Genomic DNA, 6,136 nt, shown 5'->3' on the forward strand with positions numbered 1-6,136 from the left:
TGAAAAGAAAGCTTAGCTCCCTTTCTGACTTCCATAGGTGCTACTGGGCATGTGCAAGGAGTGTACCCATGAATGCTCCCTGCTTTCAGTAGAGGCAGACGGGGGAGGAGTTACGTGAGATACATATATATATATATATGTACTCATTTACATGCCATAAAACGCATTGGAGCCCAACTAACATTCAAGTTACATATAAAAATGGGGCTGAAGTTTTTCTTTAAGTAGAGTTGCATCTTATGAGACATAGAAAAATGTAAAGGAGTCTCCTGTCTGGTATTTTCTCTACATTAATATCCCGTTTGTTGTTGGCTGGTGCGAGCTGTCAGCTTCTTGGAATGTTGAGATGGATCCTGCATGTGCAGATCAAAGTTTATTACATGTAAACAGTTACTATAGAGTGGGTGACTGGGAAATACATAAGCCACGCCAGGAATGGTGAAGTTCTAAGTCTCTCACTCAAGACCGAGTTAAGCTGATGAATGGCAATCGTTCCGGTGGCCCAAAATCTTTAAATCCCAGCAACCCAGGAAGGATTTTTCTCCCTTATCTAGCCTACCCTGTACTGAGCCACATTATTGCAAAAAAACCCAAAACACATGAATTAATCTTTTTCAAGAAATCTGGGGAGTCTGCCCAAAATACCCTTCTATGTGCAGAATACATGTCAGAGAATTTATCCATGCATAATATAATAATAATAATAATAATGTATCCATTCAGAAAATAATAATAATAATAATAATAATAATGTATTCATACAGAATATTAGTTGACTGTCTTCAAAATCGTAGGTTGTGATTAAAAGCACAAAACACGCCAAACACCCACGTTTCTGTTTCCGCTGTACCTGTTCCCCACCTTCATCTTTCTTTTATTTCTAGACACCGATGCCAGCTCATATTCTGGGCTAGGAGACCTGGTGGGTCAAGTACCATTGGAGAAATTGTTTAAAAGAGTGAAGATTTGGATTTTTTGGCATGGTAAGGGCCATGGCAAAGCAATTCCATTCATATTTGATTTTCACACCATCCATTCCTATGGCTGTTGTTACAAAATAATAATAATTGGACGCAGAGTGGTCATTTCTGTGGCTTACAAAGTACTCTAAGGTACATTTTTTGTTGGAGGTGCTGTATGGGACATTATGCTGCCCCTTTAATATTCTTTTTCTTCATGTTAAGAACAGAATAATGTGGGTAAATCCTGCCATCTAGTGGTTGACAATGGTAACGCTGTTTTTTTCATTTAAAATATCTAGATCATGAAGACATCCATATCTTGTGCTGATATGTTTTCATATATTTTTTTACAATGTGTGTCATTCAGTGCCCCTGCCCCCCCATATCATGGTCAGGAATAAAGAGTTAAGTCCTGAGTCAAAGACATACTTCTGTAAGTCCCTCAAGGCCATTGGGCTGGTTGGCGATTACATCGGATTTTAAAAAACATTGTATTTTAAAAATGTTATGACCCCCCAGTAGCAGCGCGACAGGTTACACTGCATGTGTGCTGCCCTGAAGGCAGGTTGAAGCTTCACACAGGGTAAGTGAGTTGAGGGAGAGAGGTGTGTGAGTGTCTGTGTGCTAGACTATGTGTGTCTAATCTCTTCTCTCCATTTATCTTTTCTCTCATCCCACCCCTTCTTCTCCCTTTTTATATTTTTTTTTCCTTTGCTCTTTTGTTTCTTGCCCCAGACTAACCCAACGTGACGTGCGGCAAGTTGGATATTTATTTAGCAGTCAGCCTGATGCAGAGGTTACTCTGACGTATCAGCATTTGAGTCATCTCGCCATTGACTGACCACGGCCACTCTTACTGACTCTCACGTCAGGTTCTATTCTTTTAGTGAGCGCTGGTAATCTAGTTTTGCTTATACTGGCCGGGTACCGCCATGTTTCTGTAAACTGGATAAGTGTAGAAATTCCCTACCTTGTTATTTATACATTTTGGTCACTAGACGGAAGGCCCTTCAGTAGCCAAAGTCGAGCTTGTTGCTGCCCACGTGCAGTCCTTAGAAAATGACATGGTGACTCTTTAATGAAAGAGAAAATGTCTCATTGTAACCTAGGGTCCCATCTGTCCCGGTTTGAGAAGGACAGTCCTGGAATAAAGAGGTAAGTCCCGAAACCCAGGCTTACTTCTTAATGTCCTGGAAAACCATTGGACTCGTGTACTTCCAATTTAAAATCCGAGACGGAGGAAGGGTTCAGTGAGGTCACATTAAATTGCATTATGTGACTCCACAGTGGCAGCGCCGACAGCTTCACACAGCGTGAGTTCCATTAGGGAGGAAGAGAGGTGTTAGTGTGAGTGTCTGTGTGTTAGAATGAGTGTATTTGTGTGTCTCACTCATCTCTGCTCTTAATTTATCTTTTCACTCTTCCCTCTCCTCTCCTATTCTTTTTCCCTTTTCTCATTTCCTCTTTTCTTTTGTCTCACTCTTCTTCTTTCTCGCTTCTCTCCTTTCTCTTCGAATGCGAAAACATTTTTGTTTTGAATTATAAAACAGAGGCTTCCCAATAACAAGGGAGTCCTAGCCAAATCTCGCATTGCAAACCCCCTAAATAAAAAAAGTGCAAGTTACAAGAGAACCTGAGTCATTTTCATTTCACCTTTTTTATCAAATTGCACTATTGCTTGTTTCTTTTCCTGTTATTTGCAGCTATATTATTGCACTTTTATAAAATAGTTAAACTTTACTATACTTCTTTAGTGAGTCTCTCTGCTTCACTTGCTAGTATGGATTTTATATTTAAGTCACACTCGTTTTGCTTTGTATTATACCGGGTTCCAGCTCATTTGTCCTGTGCCCCAACGCAGCTTTTTTTTTAAAACCAATACAGTATACGAGGCAGGATCCGGATTACTGTTTACCCCTAAAAGGAGGATGATTTTATATGCCAATAAACATTATTTTACACTTGGTCTTTTTATGAGAAATTGTACATTTACCAAATGCAGAAGTGGCAGATCATCCAAATAAGCTTGTTTTAACAGACAAAATGTGTCAGTTCTAGGAATTATTATAGATCATTGCAGAAGTAGACTTTAGAGCTTAATATTATTATTATTTATTGTTGTTTTACATAGCACCTTCCTATTCTGCAGCGATGTACAATACCAGGAATCCCTATCGAGTGCCGACTCAATGCAGCAGATAGAATAAAAATAATTACTCCCATTCCACATGTTTTCAGGAATTGTCTCTGCAATCAACCTATGCTCTAATATTATATTCCTAGAATTTTTTTCACCCCTGACTAAGCTGGTACCTTTACTGACGAAACGTGCTTCGAAGGCGCTTTAGTTTAGTCCAGTTGTATGCTAACATCATTGATTTATTTTCACTAAGGAAGAATGAGATAATAAATAGGGAACTTAGAACTCGGTTACTAGCACAGGGGTCCCCAACCTGCAGCCTTCCAGCTGCTGCAGGACTACATCTCCCATAATGCTCTTTCAGCAAAGGGGCTGGCTGAGGAGTATGGGAGATGTAGTCCTGCAGCAGCTGGCGGGCCGCAGGTTGGACACCCCTGTACTAGCATAACCTGGGGTAGAGTTAAATTACATGTAGGGGTTAGCTAGCGATTTACACGATATTATATTGAGTTTGTTTCTCTTCAAGTAAATGTGATGTATAAAAAAGCAGCAAATGTCTTCCGTTAGCCTCTCAGTGCTAATGGATGATGCTTTATAACCAAACAGTCATCGGCTCTTGGTTATTCCAGGGCCCCAGCGGAAGCTTAGCGCACCACTGTTATCCTGACCTATTGCCCTTACTGTTGCCCTGCCTCATTAGTGACCCCTGGATTAATGACTCCTGCTGCCTGCCTCAATCCGAGCCTGTCTACTGACTGCGACTGTGCCTGTCTACTGACTGCGACTGTGCCTGTCTACTGACTGCGACTGTGCCTGTCTACTGACTGCGACTGTGCCTGTCTACTGACTGCGACTGTGCCTGCCCTGACCTTTGGACCGCCTGACCAAAACAAACAAAAAACAACTGAAAAATGCCGAATACAGAAGATGAGATGCCGGTGAATACACATCACACACGATAATGATCAGATCTAGCATGAACGCTACAGAAATCATGGACATACCAACTCGTATGAACACAACCGCTTCATTGTTCCTGGATTTGAGGGCGAAACCTTAACCAAAAAGACAAAATGCAGAAAGCCGGCTGCGTATTTCTTCCTCCAAGTAAACAGATTTGGGGGAAAAGCCCTTCTCTCTATTTCCAAAGCCAACTACTTTATCCTTTACGGACTGGGTTCCCTATTTCAGGAACACTTTTCCTTCTTCTTCGGCCAATAAAAACATTTAATTGCGTCTCGGTAATGGTCAGCTTTCCCGCTCTGCGTGATATCATAACGAGGACCTCTTAGACCTGGCATCTTATTAGTCGGAAGCGCATTAGGATGTGAAGACCCTGCACTCGTCTGGACCTTTCTCATTTACAACAGGCCATGCAGAATTTGTCTTACGGCATAGTACAGTGAAGGGTTAAACCTGCCCCATCCCTGATGATCTGACTGGAAACAGCTGAACCAGCCAATCCCCCCCCCCATAGATTCAATGTTTACTAAAGACCTCCATTGTAGGCTCCATTTGCATCTCACGCATTCCAAGACTTTTGAGAGCAACAACTGTGGATCTATTCTAATCCTCCGAAAGGGAACTCTTGCCCCAGGCGGAGGCACGGAGCATTTTATGAACGGCGAATGACATTGTGTCTAAAATGATCATCCCATTTTGTAGTGATTTGTACAGCTATTGACCAAGCATTTGACACCAGCAAGCCAGATGTAAGCCTTGCGGTGCCAGCCATTGTTCATTCGCTCAGCTGGAGAGCGTCGAGACGAGGCCAGGCTGGAGCTGTAAAGGCGGTCTGTGCGGCAGAAGCGCATGTATAAGTGATTGGCTACACTGTTTCTGGTAACAGCCGGCAGGGGACTAATTGGAGCACGGGGTGGGGGGGGTTGCTCCTGGGGTCTGTTCTGTCATTTTAACCAATCAGGATGATCGTGCAACTATATATTAATGTCCACTCAACTCACATTGTTTCATAAGTATAATAGTATACAGAGTCAGAGTGTATATGATATATTTATACAGTACATATATATATAGTATTAGCGTGTATATGTGTATGAGTGCGGTGTTGGTATGTGTGGGCGTATGCTGTGTTACTGTATGGCGTAAGCATGAGTGTGTATGTCAGCATGTAGTGTTAGACTTTGTGTTACTGTAAGCTGTTACTGTTTGCTAGCATGTGTTTGTGGGTGTCAGTGTATGGTGTTATTGTGTGATGTTGTCAGGGGTGAGCCTTGGGTTAGCGGCATCTAGGAGATGGGAGGATGGGGTATGAGAGCGAGTTTGTGGGTTAGTATGTGTGCATGTACGTTATGGGGGGCGGCGCCCAGCACCGCTAACCATAGCCTTGCCTCTGCGCGTGGTCCCGTTTACAAAATAGGGATCCGCTTCCTCTCATCTGACCTCGAAAAGTAATTTGGCAAACGGGATCACGAGCCCCAGCAACGGCTAAAATCAGCCTATAAAAGGGCATTGGTACCCCACTGAAGTAGTGGAGTAAGTAGACTCCATTTTGAACAGCAGAATAAGCCGTCGCTTTAGGAAGTAGGACTTCATTACCAACAGGCAACGGCCATCTCTGTAACGGTTACCAAAGTAACTGGCATTTTCAAAACCAGCCGTTTTCACGGCTACCGGAATCTGAAGACACCTGATCTACAAGGGTCACCGTCCAGCGCACCCCAACATGCCACCATTACACGAAGTGGAATTTGACGGCAGATAAGAACCGTTCGGCCCGTCTGGTCAGTTTTTTGCGGGGGAAACGCATTAAGCTGCTAGGTTTGGGATAAATAAAAATCCGCCTCTGAATTTCCTCCGTAGGGTTATTAATTTCCTCCTAAAAAATGCCTTAAGGGGGACATCTGACGGCATCCGTGGGGGGCCGCGGAGCGCCGGACGTACAATCCCCCAACTCACAAGTCTCTCACTTTAACTTAGCAGGTAGACATATTTGGTGGCCACCGGTCCGCCCGCCGTGGCCACTTCCATATTATATCATTAAGGTTATTCCACAACATAAAATGATTAAAAT

Source organism: Spea bombifrons, chromosome 5 (genome assembly GCF_027358695.1).
Source record: "Spea bombifrons isolate aSpeBom1 chromosome 5, aSpeBom1.2.pri, whole genome shotgun sequence".
In the NCBI taxonomy this organism is placed as follows: Eukaryota; Metazoa; Chordata; class Amphibia; order Anura; family Pelobatidae; genus Spea; species Spea bombifrons.